Genomic DNA, 19,991 nt, shown 5'->3' on the forward strand with positions numbered 1-19,991 from the left:
GAAAACACTTCCTCGTAGACATATTCACCGTTCTGAACAGCCAATGTGAGAGGACTCTTCACCAAAAAGCCAAGACAACGTTTCTGACAGTTGAATCGTATTGGAGTCTGCTGAAGTCCAACAATGGTAACTGGGATCAAGCACCAAAAATACAAGAGCGAGAGACGTTCATTGGAGCTCCAAACGTGTCTGATGGACGACTGTTTGGTGTCTAAGGTCCCAAAGATGTTTAAATTAGAAACTGAAGGCCAAACTACACACTGTTAGGTTTAAGCTTTAACATTCGTATCAGCCAATAAACCAGTCGGGTTGTGTGTTTTTATAAAAACTGTCATTTAAACTGTGATCTGTCACATTCAGAGCCTGGGTAGCTCAGTCGGTAGAGCATCAGACTTTTAATCTGAGGGTCCAGGGTTCCAGTCCCTGTTCAGGCGATACTACCTTTGAATATGTCATGGTTACTATCATTGCATTATCTTATACTTCTATGAATGCAGAGAACAACTCTACACTGGTCACTTTAAAGCCAATAGGTGCATTTGGACAGAGAGTTCTAAGAACTGTACACCTCCAATTTAACTATAAGAACTGCCCTTCCCCAGTGGAACTGTTTCATTTTCGATTCGCACATGAGTCGGGAACCTTGATCGGGACTGATGTGACGCAGCCGTCAGCGACAGATGTGTTACTTTAGCGCCACACTCAACAACAAAACAAAACCCGCGAGGAGGCCACCGTGTTTATGGTCTGCATGACAGTGATATTAATCATGGATGATCACATCAGGCGTCTAAGATGGAGGCTGGAAGAGCACACAGCGAGAGTCAGGAGATGAAGAATCCAGCAGCGGGCGATACTTCTTCATTTCATGAAGGAGAGAAGAGCGCCGCAGGCAAAGGAGACAACGTCTGAGTTTAACTTATTAAACAGGCGCCGGTTGTGTCCGTGTTGTATGAGTAAATATTTCAGACAAGGGGCGGAGCTACCAGCCACCAAACACCTACGTCATATGTGTTCCTGTTGAACCCAGAAAAGACCTCGGAGAAGGAGCTAAAATGGTTCTAGGAACTGAGGGCCGTGGTCCATAGTTCCTCTATGTCCGAATGCACGAAAAAACAGCCCTATTCCTGAACAGGTTCCAGGAACTGCAAAAGGTTCCTACAGTGGGAATGCTTCTTTGCTCCACTTCTGCTACTCTTAAAACATACGTTAAAGACAGCAAGGGTTATGATCTTCTTCGTTGTGTATGACGAGGTTTCTCAAAGACAATGAAAACACTTCCTCGTAGACATATTCACCGTTCTGAACAGCCAATGTGAGAGGACTCTTCACCAAAAAGCCAAGACAACGTTTCTGACAGTTGAATCGTATTGGAGTCTGCTGAAGTCCAACAATGGTAACTGGGATCAAGCACCAAAAATACAAGAGCGAGAGACGTTCATTGGAGCTCCAAACGTGTCTGATGGACGACTGTTTGGTGTCTAAGGTCCCAAAGATGTTTAAATTAGAAACTGAAGGCCAAACTACACACTGTTGGGTTTAAGCTTTAACATTCGTATCAGCCAATAAACCAGTCGGGTTGTGTGTTTTTATAAAAACTGTCATTTAAACTGTGATCTGTCACATTCAGAGCCTGGGTAGCTCAGTCGGTAGAGCATCAGAATCTGATGGTCCAGGGTTCCAGTCCCTGTTCAGGCGATACTACCTTTGAATATGTCATGGTTACTATCATTGCATTATCCTACCCTTCGGGACTGATGTGACACAACAGACATGGAACTTTAGCGCCACTCAACAACAAAGCCCGTGAAAAGTAAGGAGAGAAGAAAACCAAACAACACCACCAAGAAGCTAACATGGAGAGCGAGGAGGCCACCGTGTTCATGGTCTGCATGACGGTGATATTAATCATGGACGATCACTTCAGGCGTCTAAGATGGAGGCTGGAAGAGCGCACAGCGAGAGTCAGGAGATGAAGAATCGAGCAGCAGGCGATACTTCTTCTTTTCATGAAGACAAGAAGGAGAGCAGAGCGCCGCGGACAAAGGAGACGACGTTAATAAGTTTAACTTATTAAACAGAACCCCCAATGTATCCATCAGTGTATGAATGGACTAACCCAGTGTTGGAATGCATGTAGTTATGTGTAGACTTAAGATGTGCTGTATGAGCGTGAGTGCATGTAGTGTTAGAAGCACTTTGAGTGGTCAGTTAGACAAGAAAAGCACTATACAAGTCCATTTACCCACATGAGCTGAAGCAACTCATGAAGTTAAGAAGGCATTTCACTTCAAAGACAGATCACAACATGAACTGGTGTACAGCGCAGAGCCATTATTTATCTTGCATCTTCTAAAAAGTCAGGCAAATCTCTTCCTCTGCAGATGTAACTCGACATTTAAACGTCTGAAGGCTGGTGCAAAAAAATATAAAATAAAATGTCAATCAAGTTTATCAAATGAATTCACAATTTTAATCGTACAATCCAAAGCGCTCTGCTAATCAATACAAACAGTTTAACAATGCCTTTACAAGTTTGCAAGCGTTTTCATGACGATTATCTTCCAATCGAGGATATTTCCCTGAAAAAAATGGCAAATACATCACAACTATTTTCATTAACTGACTTAAAAACATCCCGCCTCAGTTACAGTTTACATCAGTTCCATTTTTACACCCACCCCTCATATGTGAATGAATTACCATACAATCTATAATCAGAAGAAGTCGAAGTAAGTTCCTCATTATTGTCCCATTATTCAGAACAATATTATTCAGTCTTTAAAAAGACACATTAAAGTGATAAAATTCATTCTTACAAATTAGGACACAAACTGTCTAAAGAGCATTAGCAGATACATCAACATATGTTTGGATTTTCTTATTCAAAAGTGATGAAGCAAGTCTGCAGCTATGCATGCGACACAAAGAGGACAAAGTCGGACACAGTGTTCACTAATTTGACCTGATCAAAGCTTCCATCTCACAGATGAATTTGAGTTGAAATTTATGATCAGATGTGTCCCAGCTCTGTGTTGCGTTCCTTTTAGGGATAACCAGTGCATATGGACCTGATTGACCTATCTCCTGCTCCACCCAGTACCTTAAAATGTAAACATGAGCAATATTAATAGCATTCATAGTACAGCTAATGCACTTAATTAAATCAAACAAGTTCAGTGTTGCAAGAAACAAACAGCTGACATCAAATCCTGGTGAAACAATAGTTTATACTTTGAATTTGCATTAAAACTAAATCCTTTCTTTTTCTGTCTCAGCACCGGGCCGTAGTCGTGGTCAATATTTATTTTTACTTACCCAAGAGTGTCGTTGCGTCCATCAATCCAGAACCAGGTGTTGTCAGTTTCTTTTAACCCAATCCAGTATCCATGGTTAGGGCTCTGGTAATACCGGATGTTTTTACTGACAAATTCCTAGAAGTCATGACATGGCGGATCATCGGAATCATTCACATTTTAGCAAAGGCATCAGTTATAATAATTTAAAAGAAAATGGAAATTTGGAAAATGCCATTTATGCTCTTTATAGCTCACCTGTTCTTGCAGATTATCAATAACAACCAGATCTGCAGCTTTGTCTTTGCAATAAGTTCGACTTTGTGGCCATGTCTTCCAACTTGGGGGTTCATCATAAAACAGGCAGCACTTTTCCTGGTAAAGAATCCAGCCGTCCCGACAGGGCTGACACTCACGAAATGGGCGGAGAAATTGATTAATTATTAAATCTAACATGTCAAAATCAAATGACAGCCTTTTTAAACTGACTGAAATTATACGGATTAGACCAACTTGGATTTTAATGAATGTGATTTAATTGGAATCTTATTACAATGAATTGGATTACAATTAGTTTAAAATGGACTGTAGTTGAAATGCCTCGAGATAACATTTGTTGCGATTTGATGGTATGTAAATAAAACTGAATGATAACAAATGATAAAACCTTAAAAGACTTATGACTGTTATCCTACATGAAGAACTATAAATCTATCTACTTCTAATATTTCCATTCTGGAGCATCTTTTTTGGCAGAATAAATCCAGCAGGTATAAACTCAAGATATTAAATGTTTTTTTCAACTTTATTAGTTGCATTTCAGGTCTGAAAAATGTTTTTAAAAAGTTGTGATGTGGGTTAGTAATAAAGAAAATTAGACATCAGATGATAGTTATTATGATTTGGCACAAAATATGTTCAGAGGAGCTAAAGTTTGTCCTCAAATGTGATTAAAAACAATGTTCCTCAGAGAAAGACTGGAAGGGATCTGCATATTTCTGCCTCTACAGAGCAGAATATCATTAAAGCATTCAAGGAATCTGGAGGAGTTTCAGTGTAAAGGACAAGGGAGCAAACCTAAGCTGGACACCCGTGACCTCTGACCCCTCAGACGGCGTTGCATCAAGAACCGTCATTCATCAACAGCTGATAGAAGCACGTGGACAAGGGATTACTGTGGAAACTTTTGTCAAGCACTACAATACAGAGTTCCATTCACAAGCTTTACTGTGCAGAAAAGAAGCCTCAGAAAAGAGGCGGCGTCCACTTCTCTGGGCTCGGAGGCGTCTGGGATGGACCATCACACGGTGGAAACGTGTACTGTGGTCAGACCCATCAGTATTCCAGATCTTTGTTGGAAGAAATGGAGCAAAGAGCAAAAGCAGCATCCAGCCTGCTGTCAGCAACCAGTCCCTGCAGCCAGGCTCTGTGATGGTATGGGGTTGGATCAGGGCCCTCGGCAAAGCTCATTTCCACTTCTGTGATGGCAGCATTAATGCAGAAAAGCTCACTGAGATTTTACAGCAACATATGCTGCCTTCAAGGCCACATCTTTTCCAGGGACGTCCAAGCATTGTTCAAGCAGACCATGGAAAACCACATTCTGACACATTCCAAAGGCCTGGCTGAGGAAGAAGAGGGTACGGGTGCTGGACTGGCTGCCTGAACTTTGAAATGACAAATATGGTTATGTGCCTGAACTGCTGCACAGTTTAAGATGATTTTACTGGAAGAAAAGCTCTTCATCACTTGATATTCTCAATGCCTGAATGTCTTTTCAGTGTCATGAGAAGGAAGATTACAAAGCTTTACAGGCATGCATTTTACAGGCCTGAAATGCATAAAGAGATATACACGACCAAGATGACGAAACAATGACGTCAAGGCTACTTTTTTTTGTTTTGGGACTCTCTAAAACAAGGCTTCTGAAAGCAGAGGGTTTTCTGATCAACATGAAACTCATGTTTTAATTCTCACTTTCTGAAGAAATCAGAAACATGACATCAAAATTGAAAATGTTGATGCAGGTCAGACGTTGCATCAGGGTTGAAAGGTAAGAATGTGTTCAAAACGGTTTAAATCTCTTTAAAGAAGGCAGAGAAGATTTTACTTTTGGAAAAACTAAAGTAACGCTTGTAGAATAAATAACTTATAGAAAACTGCATGCTTTTTATTCTAAATAAACTTTAAAAAGGGTATAAAGTACTGAATTTACCATCCTGCTAATAACATTTGGGTGTTTTTTTATGAAGTATAATGTTGTTAAATTACTTTATTATGTACTTACTTTTGTCAGGGCAGAATTAATTCACTGGAAATTTGTTGAATTTCAGGATGACTTCCAGCGTCCAGTTGAAGTCGTCTTTCTGTCTGTTCAGCTGCTCGGTCCGATTTTTTAAGACTTTCATCAGCTGCTCATTTTCTGCTTCGAGGTTTGCTTCCTGTTTGTTCATTACAATGGTAACTGAACGAAAAGAGAGAGCACGTCAGTCAGTCAATATATATCATATTTGCAGTTGATATGTCCATAATGCTACTGTTATAATTGGCTTTGATCTTAGACATTATAAATTCATATTCTGTATTTTCCTAAATAACGTTCCTAGCTGGTACTTTTCCACTTTGCTCATACTGCACAACAGATGACCTTAAATGGTCCAAGACCTTGGAATGACATAAACAACTGGGTCAGACAAAACATCTCTATTAGGGCAGATAGGTGTGGTACATTAGATCCACACCTAAAACAGCACACACACACACACACACATTGTTTATCACATCCAAAAAACACAACAAGGACAGCAACTGGCCTGAGCATGTCACCCAAAACTGGCCAATTATACTCTGACAAGTGTGAAAACAACTTCTGTGAGATAAAGCTGAATATAAATATAACATGTTTCCGGATAACGGGGCTCGGCCTGACGGATTTCCTGCGGGAGCTCTGGCACTCCGAGTCCAGCGCTGCAATATACTTTATTTGTGACCACTAATAAATACTTTTTTAATAAACGATTTCTCCAGCTTGTTCTTGAGCTTCCAATGAAAAAACCGGGCTAACAAAGTACATCTGTGAACACGTTCACCAAAGATTCAGCTGCTCTTTTCTCCACTGTGGAAACCTCTCGACCAAACTCAGTAGTTATTGTGTTGAGAGATTTCAACTCGTGTAACCTCTCCCAGGAACTGACGAGCTCCAAACAGCTGGTGACATGCGCCACGCAGGACAGCAACACACTGGACCACTTCTACTCCATCATAAAACCCTCATACCGCTCCATCCCCCACGCTGCCCTTGGACACTCCGACCACTGCATCATACAGATGGTCCCCACATACAGGCAGCAACTGAGAAGGGCCAAACCATCCAGGACTACAGTAAGGAGGTGGACTCCAGAGGCAAGGGACATGCTTCAGGACTGCATGGAGTCTACTGACTGGGAGTCACTGAGGGGCCCTGAGGATGACAACGGCAGCTTTTCTGACACTGTATGTTGCTGCATCAGCTTCTGTGAGCAGGTCTGCCTCCCAACCAAAACCATCACAAGGCACAATAACCAAAAGCCCTGGTTCTCCAAGCAGCTCAGAGAGCTCAGGCGCCGGAAAGAGCAGGCGTACAGAGAGGGTGACATGGACACATTCAGACTGGCCAGACAGGGCCTCAAGAAGGCCATCAAAAATGCTAAAGAGGACTATAGAGCCAGACTGGAGCGTGATTCAGGCACCAACGACCCTGCAGTTGTGTGGAGTCCCCTCAGAACCATCACAAACGTCCCCTCCCCCGGACTAGCTGACGATCTCAACACATTCTACACCAGGTTTGAGAGACCCCCTGCTGCTCCATTGTCTATATTATTGAATATATCCTCTTACCTATCCTTCTCTCCTCACTCTCCTCAATCTCAAAACTATCTCTCACTTAACTCCCCAAACTATCTCCAAACTATATTAATGCTTTCCAAACTCTAGTAACCAAACGATCCAAACTCAAAACCTGAACTGACTGTAACTCTCCATAAAAAAACACATTTTAAATGGAGACTGAGGGGTTTATATACCTGTCAATACTGACAAAATCTGAACCGCGTCCTGAAGCAGTCACGTCGTACGGCCGCATAGCGAAGCATAGACATATACAGTAGCGAGCCTTCTGACGTCATCATTTTCGGCTCCTCCCCTAAATGCAGCAAACCGTTCCCTCCGTTACTCCAGACAAGCCTCAGTCAGCACATCTCTGAACATCACAACAGGAAGCTGCGCACAGGTAAGTCAAGAAAAGAATACATGTAGCGGTCAAACATTTGCAGAAATGCCTTCAAATTGCTTTGTGTCATTGGTTTGATTCCTGCAGCTGGACACGGGCAGTCAGAACATGCACCAGAGAGTGAAAAAGTTTAAATAACCTGGCTGCTATTCACAGTTAGCATGTCCTGCTAATGCTAATGCTAATGCTCTGCAATACCAGACACACAGCCTCAGCTATAAATTTCCCTAAGCCGGCCAGATGGACAAATAACATGGAGCTTTATCCTTTTAGCTGTGTGTGAAACATACTTCTGGGCCCTTTTCTAACCGTTTTTAACAGTTTTTTTAATAAACTTCTTTCTGTAGTTTTGCTGAAATCTTTTGTCATTTAAAAAGTTTGATGATCATTGTAAAATTTAGAATAGTTCTTTCCAGGCTTATCTGGGTATCGTTTGGCTTTTTGATAAAACTGGAGCAAAAACATGAAGAGGAGTCATAGCATTATTATAAAAACTTGTCGGTGATCCAGGAAAGTATCACACGAGCAGAAGAAATACACAGTTATCCTCAGTATCAGTGTCCGATTTCTCAGATTTACACTCTGAGAAAGACACCATTAAAAGACAGTCTGACTGTCCTCTTCAGAAGTGTCTCATGAAAACTTCATTATTCAGTTTTCTTTACATATCCAATATTTTCTTTTATCCACGAATCAACAAGGATTGATGGCATTATAAAAAGGTTGTACATATATTTACTCATAAAGCCCACATCTGGAGTTAAAATGGAGCTAAAATGATCCTTATTAGGAGGATCTGTGCAACTTTTAGGAGCTGATACTCTGATCTGACCACAACACAAGATCACTTTTTTCTCTTCAACTGGACACATAAGTTTACCAGTTAAGATCATTTTGTAATTAAAATAAAGGAGATTGTAGGTTATTTGGGTTGAAAAACATTTCAGAGTTTTAAGGGTCTGTGAGTTTCCTTCATCTCAAACTTTAGGTTTCACTAAAGCAGCTTTCTGGAATGAATCACTGGACGAGCACTTCTGATGCCAGAAAAACACTCACACTTTATATTTAAATGACAGCCTCAGAATGGTCCACTTCATGTTGTTCTTCAGAGTGTCTCAGATCAGTCAGACAGCTCCTGCTGACGTGCTGTTAGCCACACAGAACTAGATCATTCCCCCACTGAAACATCACATCTTCTCAGTTTCAAGCCTCAGTCCAGACTGAAGCTCCCTGATAACTGAACTGTTCAAAAATGGGCTTCAGAGTGTAAATGTGACAAATCTGAGATTACTCTGTGTTGCTTTCCTGGATCCCTGACAGCTCTTGGAAATGAGAACAAATTTAGAAATAGAGAAAATCTGAACTTCAGGCTTTGGGATGATATTGGGACCCTTTCCTCAAACAATATCTTTGTCTTAATGTAGTAAAATGATTTAAGTTGATCATGTTACACTGACTCAGATGAGATTCATGGGATATTGCACACAGTGGGTGTCATTCTACAGAGAATTTTTTTTCTGAATTTGATCAAAAAGCTCAAAATATTTTGAACTGTGACCTTAGTGGGTCTTTAAAGAACCAGTTTAAAGTTCACAGGAATTTGAATAAAAACCACAGTTAAAAGTTTAATGAAATGTGACTAGTGTGGCTGTGTAGACGAATGGCTGACGGCTTTGCTTTGCGGTAAGACGTATTGCATCACTTCCTGTTGGTTTGTGTGTGCACTGTGACAGTTCTCGCTCTTCTTGAACTACTAATAATCACCTTATTTCTCCCTATAATTTACACATCTTGCATAGTTAACTCTATCCCATACTTGTTATATTCTAACGCTCACTCTTACAGATCTTTAGTTTTTATTTTTCACTTTTTAGCGGTGTGTCTGGTTCTCTAGCTTAGCATGGCTACCAGTTCTCTTCCTCTATCTCCTGCTTTCACCTGCTCCGTGTGTCAGATGTTTAGTTACTCCTCTGCCTCCTTTAGTGATAATGGTACATGTAACAAATGTAGTCTTTTTGTAGTTTTGGAGGCAAGGTTATCTGAATTGGAAGCTCGGCTCTGCACTGTTGAAAACCACCCGATAGCGAGCCAGGCTCCTTTAGTCAGTGCGGAGCCGCCTAGCGTAGCTAGCTCTGTTAGTCGTCCCCGAGCAGATCCCGAGTAGCCGGGACTTAAGAGTGGCTGGGTGACTGTCAGGAAGAGGAGTCATAGTCCTAAAGTTAAGCCCGTGGTTCACCATCAACCTGTCCACGTTTCTAATAGATTTTCCCCACTCAGCGACACACCCGCTGAGGAGAAAACCCTGGTAATTGGCAGCTCTATAGTCAGAAACGTGGCATTAGCGACACCAGCGACCATAGTCCAATGTATTCCAGGGGCCAGAGCGGGCGACATAGAATCCTATTTAAAACTGCTGGCTAAGGATAAACGTAAATACGGTAAAATAGTTATTCACGTCGGCGGTAATGACACCCGGTTACGCCAATCGGAGGTCACTAAAATTAATGTTGCATCGGTGTGTAATTTTGCCAAAACAATGTCGGACTCCGTAGTTTTCTCTGGACCCCTGCCAAATCTGACCAGTGATGACATGTTTAGCCGCATGTCCTCATTCAATCGCTGGTTGTCTAGATGGTGTCCAGCAAACAACGTGGGCTACATAGATAATTGGCAATCTTTCTGGAGAAAACCTGGTCTGATGAGGAGAGACGGCATCCATCCCACTTTGGAAGGAGCGGCTCTCATTTCTAGAAATATGGACGAATTTATTAGTCATCCAAAAACATGACATCCCAGGGTTGAGACCAGGATGCAGAGTTGTAGTCTTACACACTTCTCTGCGGCTTCCCACCTGATGCTGCCCCCCCCTCAATCAAAAAACACAAAAGGAGCAAATCCTCTTGTGCAAAAAAAAATTAAAACAAAAACTTTAACTGAACAAAAACATCAAACTATTAAATGTGGTTTGCTGAATATTAGATCTCTCCCTTTGAAGTCTCTGTTAGTGAATGATTTGATCTGTGATCATCATATTGATATATTTTGTCTTACAGAAACCTGGCTGCAGCAGGAGGATCATGTTAGCATTAATGAATCAACTCCCTCTGACTATTTAAATGTTCATGTTCCTAGAACCACAGGCAGAGGAGGAGGAGTGGCAGCTATCTTCAGATCAGGGTTACTAATCAGTCCTAGACCCAAGATTAGTTTTAGCTCTTTTGAATCTCTGATTCTCAGTTTTTCCCACCCAAAGTGGAAATCACAAAAACCTCTTGTGTTTGTTGTTGTGTATCGTCCACCTGGCCCTTATTCTGAGTTTCTGTCTGAATTCTCAGAGTTTTTATCCCAGTTAGTGGTGAGTACAGATAAAGTCATTGTAGTGGGTGACTTTAATATTCATGTAGATGTTGAAAATGACAGCCTAAATATTAACTTTAATTCTATATTAGACTCTATTGGATTTTCTCAAAGTGTTCACAGACCTACTCACTGCCTTAATCATACCCTTGACCTTGTGCTGACTTATGGCATTGAGAGTGAACAGTTAACAGTGTTCCCTCATAACCCTGTCTTGTCTGACCATTTTTTAATAACTTTTGAATTTACATTACTTGACTACACGGTTTCTGAGAAGAATTCTACATATAGAAGGTGTCTGTCAGAGAATGCTGTAACCAGATTTAAAGAGTTGATTTCATCATCCTTTTCTTCACTGCCATGTGCAGATATGACAGAGGACGGCTACCTAAATTTTACTCCAGTAGAACTTGACTCTCTTGTTGACAGCACTACAGCTTCAATGCGTACAACACTGGACAATGTTGCCCCTCTGAAAAGGAAGGTAATCAGTCAGAAGAGGTTGGCTCCTTGGTATAATTCACAGCTGCGTGCGTTAAAGCAGACTGCAAGAAAGCTGGAGAGACAGTGGCGTTCCTCTAATTTAGAAGAGTCTCAATTAGTCTGGAAAGATAGTTTAATAACGTATAAGAAAGCACTTCGTAAAGCTAGAACTGCGTATTATTCATTATTGATAGAAGAGAATAAGAATAATCCCAGGTTTCTTTTCAGCACTGTTGCCAGGCTGACAAAGAGTCCGAGCTCTGTTGAGCCATGTATTCCTTTAACTCTCAGCAGTGATGATTTCATGAGATTCTTCATCAATAAAATTGTTTCTATCAGAGAGAAGATTAATGGAATCCTTCCCATTATTATCACTGATCATCAAGTAGAGCAGCTTTAGAAGTATCTTTCGAACCTGAATTGTATTTAGACAGCTTCTGTCCAGTTGATCTTTCTGAGCTAACAACAGCAATAGTCTCTTCTAAACCATCAACTTGTATGTTAGACCCAATCCCAACCAGACTGTTCAAGGAGGTTTTCCCCTTAATTGACACTTCCATATTGGATTTGATCAATCGGTCTTTGTTGATAGGATATGTACCTCAGACTTTTAAGGTTGCTGTAATTAAACCTTTACTTAAAAAACCTACTCTTGATTCAGAAGTGTTGGCTAATTATCGACCTATATCCAATCTCCCTTTTTTGTCCAAAGTTCTTGAAAAAATAGTTGCAGCTCAACTTTGTGATCATTTACATAGAAATAATCTGTTTGAAGAGTTTCAGTCAGGATTCAGAGTGCATCATAGCACAGAAACGGCCCTGGTGAAAGTTACCAATGATCTCCTGTTAGCTTCTGATAGCGGACTTGTTTCTGTGCTTGTCCTGTTGGATCTCAGTGCTGCATTTGATACGATCGATCACACCATTCTGTTACAGAGACTTGAACATGTTATTGGGATTAAAGGAACTGCATTAGGCTGGTTTAAGTCATATTTATCTGATAGATTCCAGTTTGTTCTTGTAAATGAGGAATCTTCCTCACACGTTGGAGTAAGTCATGGAGTTCCTCAGGGTTCTGTGCTTGGACCGATTCTTTTTACTTTATACATGCTTCCATTAGGTAACATTATCAGACAGCATGGCATAAATTCCATTGTTATGCTGATGATACTCAGCTGTACTTATCTATGAAACCAGATGAAACCTACAGGTTGGTCAGGCTACAAGCCTGTCTTAAAGACATAAAGACCTGGATGACTCAGAACTGTCTGCTTTTAAATTCAGACAAAACTGAAGTTGTTCTCTTTGGACCTGAGCGCTTCAGGGAGAAATTGTCTAGTTATATAGTTACTCTAGATGGTATTTCCTTGGCTTCTAGTTCTACAGTGAGGAACCTTGGAGTTATTTTTGACCAGAATTTATCATTTGACGCACATATAAAACTGGTTTCTAGGACTGCCTTCTTTCACCTTCGTAATATTGCTAAAATCAGGAACATCCTGTCTCAGGGTGATGCAGAGAAACTAGTCCATGCATTTGTTACTTCAAGATTGGACTACTGTAATTCCTTATTATTGGGCTGTCCCACATATTCTCTGAAAAGCCTCCAGCTGATCCAAAATGCTGCAGCCAGAGTTCTGATGAGAACTAACAGGAGAGATCATGTTTCTCCAGTTTTAGCTTCTCTTCATTGGCTCCCTGTTAAATTCAGAATAGAATTTAAGATTCTTCTTCTCACATATAAAGTTCTTAATGACCGAGCTCCATCACATCTTAAAGATCTAATTGTAAGGTATTTTCCTAACAGAGCACTTCGCTCCCAAACTGCAGGTTTACTTGTTGTTCCCAGAGTTTCTAAAAGTAGAATGGGAGGTAGAGCCTTCAGTTATCAGGCCCCTCTCTTGTGGAATAAGCTGCCAGTAAATGTCCGGGAAACAGACACCCTTTCCACTTTTAAGATTAGGCTTAAAACTTTCCTTTTTGATAAAGTTTATAGTTAGGGATGGCTCAGGTAATCCTGAAACATCCCATAGTTAAGCTGCTATAGGCTTAGACTGCTGGGGGACCTCATCTGTCACACCTTTCCTCACTTTGCTCTCTTTTTCCCCCTGTTTAATTTCAAAATTGATTTTATGTACATGTGACATTATTGTGATTATTAACCTATGTTTCCCTGTTCCAACAGATATCCTTTGAATGGCGTTATGGTGTTTTTCCCCCCTCTTTTCCCTCTTTTCTGTCTTCTCAAACCCCAGCTGGTCGAGGCGGATGGCCACCCTTCCTGAGTCTGGTTCTGCCAGAGGTTTCTTCCTGTTAAAAGGGAGTCGTTCCTTTCCACAGTCGCCACAGGCACGCTCAGGACGGGAGATTGGAGTTGGAGATTGGAGAAGTTTCGGTGCAATCTGTTGGTTTCCTTAGCTAGGATATTAATTTTTGAATTGGCTCTATATGAATTAATTGGATTATGATTACAATGAATTGAATTCCAATTGGCTTGAATTGGACTATATTACTTAAGTGCCTTGAGATGACAATTGTTGTAATCTGGCGCTATATAAATAAAATTGAATTGAAATTGAATCATATTTAAATGTATTGTAAAATGATTACCATCTCTTCTTGTCCCTGTCGTTGTGCTATCCTCTCCTCCTTTCTCTCCTTCTGTCACTTTATTTATCTGCCTCTAGAGAATATTCTATCCTCTCTCCCTGGAATGTTATGTTCATGTCTTTCTTGCCTTTGTCCATTACTTTCTCTTCATCTCTTCTGTCCCTGTATTCTTCCTGCTCCTTAGTTCCTGTATTAGTCCTAGTCTTCTTTATTCATCTTCTTCTTATGACCAGGAGGCACAGTTGAGATCATACTCATACAAATCTGACCTTTCGTGCTTTGGCCTCAGCAAACCTGCCTATCACTGAGTCCATATCCAGTGTTTTTCAGACCTCATGTTCTATTGAAATGGTTGCGAGGGCAGACAGCCTGTGCTGAGACATTGTGGAACGCATGCACGTTTTCAGTCAGTTCAGTGTTGAAAAGCTTCTCTCACCTGAAGCTACAGTGACAGGGTGTCTTAGAGCTATGCTCAGATTTGGATAAATGTCTAAGACACTCTCCTTATATATATGCTCTAGCATTTCAAGTGGTGATGTGATGTGTGGGGGGAAGGACCGAACAGCTCCTTCGATCTCCATCTTAAGGTCCTCTGCATCCACATCCTCCACTGCTTGCTCCAGCTTTCTGCAGCACTCTTCAAGCTTTCCTCCCTGAACGGTGCTTCTCAATAGCTCAGATGAGTAAAGAAACCCATAAAGGTTATAGAAAACCTGCATGTTTGAGAATCTCTCTTTTAAAGTTGCACTGGCTGTGTCAACAAGATGGAGGAAAAACTCTCTTTTAAAGAGCTCCTCTGGAATAGACCGAGTCTCATCTCTCCCCTCATAATCGAACTGCCTTTTTCTTGCTCTCTGTCGCACCTCAGGCCAGCTCATCTCAACCTCCATCTTCTCTGCCATTTCCCTGGCATCTGTTTGTGCAGACTTAAAGCCATGCTCTCTAAATTCCTCCAGATAGTCGGACACTGCCATGACCTCTCTCCTTACAGTCTCAACTGACACACTGGGGCTCTGCAAGATTTTACTGACACGGTTTATGTGAAACAACACATTGTACCAAACAAAGGTACTCACCATGAATGACCACTTTGTCATGTTGTCTCTGAGGCTTTCAGCAGTGGAGGCACATTCTGGGTCCTTCTTCACTGTTGCACGCTCCTGCACAGCTGTCAACGCATCCACAATCTCAAGAAGCTGGTAGCGCACCACCTTAACAGCATCCAAACGACGATCCCATCTTGTTGTGCACAAGGCTTTTACTGACAAATCTTTCACATGATCCTGAAGAATTGTCCAACGTTGAACAGAGCCACTAAACAAATTATACAGCCTTTGCAATGTCCCAAAGTACCCTAAAGAAATTGTTTTGACTTGACAGCATCCCCAACCACCAGGTTTAATGTGTGGCTGCCACATGGAACACACAGTGCTTTGGGGTTGAGTTGAAGGTGCCTCGCCTGGACCCCTTGCCTTTTCCCTTGCATGTTGCTGCCTTTATCATATGACTGGTCATGGCAGTCGGAGAGATCCAAGCCCAGTCTTTCCAGGTGTCCCAGAAACAGGTCAAGAAGACCTTTGCCAGTGGTGTCATCTGCCACAAGGAATCCCATGAAGTGCTCATGGATGGACACTCCCTTTGTGAGCTCACAATTAACAATCCGCATTACCACTGACAGTTGCTCATCGTGGCTGACATCTGGTGTGCAGTCCATGATGATAGCATAATATTTCGCCCTTCTCACGCGCTCTACTAATGCATCAGTGGTGCACTGTGCAACAAGGCATATTAATTCATTTTGAATATGCTTACTGGGGTATGTATCTGTGAGCTGTTTTTCTTGAATTCTCCAGAGATGCTCCTTCATGACGGGGTCAAATTGAGCCATTAATTGCACTTGTCCCAGGAAATTGCCATTGCTATGTTCATACAGCTTCTCTCTGTGTCCTCTAAATGCAAGATTATGCTCAGCTAGATGGCTAACAATGGCAAGCAATCTTTTTCAAATTTATTTCCATCTAGTAGCTTCAGCATTTATGAGATCCTGTCTCACCTGATCAATAGCTGTGCCACTTCGAAGGTGAGTGCTCAGTGTGTGCCAGGCATCCATGTGTGAGACGTGTTGGACAGACCTCTCATGTTGCTTAAGGTGAGCTTAGAGGTTTTTCCAGTTGCTAAAGCCGGTGTTGGAGCTCAGCTGTGTATCTCCTTCATCAAAAAGCCGGCAACAAAAGCACATGACAGAATCCTTGGACTTGCTGTAGACTAGGCAGGACCTGTTGACAAAAAATTTTTGCTGAGCAGAAAGCAGAACTGAGCGGAGCGTTTTGGTGTGACTTTGAGCAGTGGATCGAACACCTATATTAGCGAGGAGCGGAAATTCTTACTGCTCAGCTCCTTTCACATGCTTTGGTTCAAATACATCATGTGAGAGACATCGGCTTTAGGAAGATCGTGTAACTTGTTGATAACTTGTCAATGATGTATACCAGAGTTTTGAGCAGTATCTATCCCCCTAAAATGCAACAACATAATTGTTTTTAGACTATCCGTGTTGGCAGCTGTGTTGCTAAGTGTCTCCAAATGAAACGGAACCGAAGGCACCCAGTCTACTGTCGGCTGTGTGTGCTCCATTGAGTGTAGTGATGTGTTGTTCGCGAACGATTCGTTCGAGATGAACTAATCTTTTATATGACTCGGGAGTAATGAGTAGTCTCAGTGAGTAATTCGTTCATTTTCACGCAGTATCCCTTCCTCCCCATATGACAGGCGGCTGCTGCATAAGCTCAGTCAGCAGGACAGGAAACAGTATTGATTCGTTCACAACTCAACTCCTCGCACAGGAAACAGTATTGATTCGTTCACGACTCAACTCCTCGGGTTACGGATCCTCGCACAGGAAACAGTATTGATTCGTTCACGACTCAACTCCTCGGGTTACGGATCCTCGCACAGGAAACAGTATTGATTCGTTCACAACTCAACTCCTCGCACAGGAAACAGTATTGATTCGTTCACGACTCAACTCCTCGGGTTACGGATCCTCGCACAGGAAACAGTATTGATTCGTTCACAACTCAACTCCTCGCACAGGAAACAGTATTGATTCGTTCACGACTCAACTCCTCGGGTTACGGCTCCTCGCACAGGAAACAGTATTGATTAATTCACGACTCAACTCCTCGGGTTACGGATCCTCGCACAGGAAACAGTATTGATTTGTTCACGACTCAACTCCTTGCACAGGAAACAGTATTGATTCGTTCACGACTCAACTCCTCGGGTTACGGCTCCTCGCACAGGAAACAGTATTGATTCGTTCACGACTCAACTCCTCGGGTTACGGATCCTCGCACAGGAAACAGTATTGATTCGTTCACGACTCAACTCCTCGGGTTACGGCTCCTCGCACAGGAAACAGTATTGATTCATTCACGACTCAACTCCTCGGGTTACGGCTCCTCGCACAGGAAACAGTATTGATTCATTCACGACTCAACTCCTCGGGTTACGGATCCTCGCACAGGAAACAGTATTGATTCGTTCACGACTCAACTCCTTGCACAGGAAACAGTATTGATTCGTTCACGACTCAACTCCTCGGGTTACGGCTCCTCGCACAGGAAACAGTATTGATTCGTTCACGACTCAACTCCTCGGGTTACGGATCCTCGCACAGGAAACAGTATTGATTCGTTCATGACTCAACTCCTGGGGTGACGGATCATTGCACAGGAAACAGTATTGATTCGTTCACGACTCAACTGCTGGCGGCTGGCGGCTAAAAACACTGTGAGATCGGGATGTATCCTAGCGACAGGATGTCAATAAATGATGTGGAAAGGAAGCTCAAAGAAGGTCTTTACAGCACACAGAAATTCAGCGGGAGCGGGTGAAGAAAACAGTCCCGCGCAGGGCTCTACTGTGGACTGAGAAACGAAGGAGGAAATGAATGATGTCTGATTTGTGATGTTCATTCATTTGTCATGAAATCATAATTAATTAGTGGTCTTCGGTTCTTGTAGATGTGTATAGTGTTGTTGTGTATATAATGCGTGAAGTGTGTAAATAGATAAATGATAATGTAATAATGTGAATAGATACTTTTGAAAATTATATCAACATATTGATTTTGTGTTATACTCTACCATAAAATAGTATAATATAATAATAATAATAATAATAAGAAGAAGACACAATAAATGCACTATGTAACATTTTAGGGAACTTATTGTTACTTTTTTCTCACTAAATTGTGTTACTAATTGTCTAAATGAATGTGAGTTTTACATTCATTTGTCCTCTACCAGCTGTCACGTGACAGGGCTGAACGGATCGTTCTCGTTCGTTAATTTGTCACGTGACAGCTACCGAGTCAGTGTCGGGCTTTAAACAACAATGGCAGAGAGGATACAGACACAAGTCACCTTATTGTGTATTTGCTTTCCCAGGTTTTCACATGGTTTAAATTGTTTGTGGCATTTCGTGTATTGTATTTTGTCAGCTCAGCTGAAGCAAACTATGTTTCCTTCAGTGTTAAGTGTTTAGAACCGTGGCCATTTAGTGCAACGCCTACAGTAGGGCTACAGCGCCACCTGCTGGAAATATGAACGAAATGATTCGTTCAAAGATTCGTTCAATTTACTGTTCGAGAGTAAACGATCCGATTCAGCCAAAAGAGTCGAACTTCCCAACACTAATTGAGTGGAGCCGACACAATGTAAGGATGCGTAAAAGAATGTAAACATGTTCATTAACGTTAGGAAGAACATACGGGATATTTATGATAGCGAGTTAAAAACACAAGTTGATATTGACAGCGAGTTATATAATAAACTCTCTTTCTGTGCCTGTTGCCTGCCCTTTTAATGTGAAAGTTTGATAAGATTTTGGCTTCTAATGTTTTAGTATGACAAGAAAATCACAAGATTTCATGAAATGATTTCAATGTATGTGTCTTTTGGACATTTGTACAGCAGTTGAGAATAATATCGTTAACCGTGATAATTTGGTCACTATAATTGGGTCATTACAATACAATTACATGTCCAAGGACAAGAGCGAAAGCTGTTCATAGGTCAGAATTTACTCAAAAAGTAATTTTACATTTGTCGTTTTGTCCTTAAACCCTGTATCAGATGAGTTTAATCTCTTAACAGAAATAGGTCAATAACATGTTTAGCCTGTGTATAAAACTGTTAGCATAGCTTCATCAGAAGAGGAAAAGTAACTCACTAATAATGCCTGATATTCTTCTCTAACTATGCTTGAGCACAAGCACACAAAATAGATTTAGAGTAGCTACACTTAGTGTTATCTGTCCAGATGTTGAACTGTTCCTTTCTCAGTGTAGAACAATGTGTGTGTGAGAGCCATGTAATGTCCATGTTTGCATGCTGAAAGAGACTGTGCTGCTCTGACCCCCCTCCTCCTTTCAGGGTGGAGCCTGCTGGAGAACGATGGTTGACACCAGGTCTGAGGAAGTGTAAGTGTGTTCTTCATCTGATTCATGACATCCAACCATCTTCACACTGTCACATCACTCATTGATCAAAGTGAACAGATGATAGATCAATAACTGCAGCTGGATTGTGTTTGTTCTCTCCATCAGATTCCTGTCAACTCACAATCGACACAAACACAGTGAACAGAAGACTGAAACTGTCTGACAGCAACAGGAAGGTGACATGGGTGGAGGAGGAGGTTCAGTCATATCCTGATCATCCAGACAGATTTGATGACTGGTGTCAGCTGCTGTGTAGAAATGTTCTGACTGGTCGCTGTTACTGGGAGGTCGAGTGGAGAGGAGGAGTTTATATATCAGTGAGTTACAGAGGAATCAGAAGGAGAGGAGGCAGAGACTGTGTGTTTGGATACAATGATCAGTCCTGGAGTCTGAGGTGCTCTGATGAAGTTTATTGTGTCTGGCACAATAACAGAGGAACACACACCTCCTCCTCCTCCTCCTCCTCCTCCTC

The 19,991-nt window shown here is 41.6% G+C and overlaps 1 protein-coding gene and 1 non-coding gene across 2 annotated transcripts in view; one reads left to right on the forward strand and one right to left on the reverse strand.

The window, feature by feature from the left end:
- LOC140291809 (NLR family CARD domain-containing protein 3-like) overlaps positions 1–19,991 on the reverse strand; it is a 562,338-nt gene that overhangs the window by 175,819 nt on the left and 366,528 nt on the right. The window lies entirely within an intron of this gene.
- On the forward strand, positions 362–434 carry trnak-uuu (transfer RNA lysine (anticodon UUU)). The gene has a single exon. It is a non-coding gene; the product is annotated as a tRNA-Lys (tRNA).

The sequence above is a fragment of the Leuresthes tenuis genome, unplaced genomic scaffold (assembly GCF_036924035.1).
Source record: "Leuresthes tenuis unplaced genomic scaffold, fLeuTen1.0.hap1 SCAF_1, whole genome shotgun sequence".
NCBI lineage: Eukaryota > Metazoa > Chordata > Actinopteri > Atheriniformes > Atherinopsidae > Leuresthes > Leuresthes tenuis.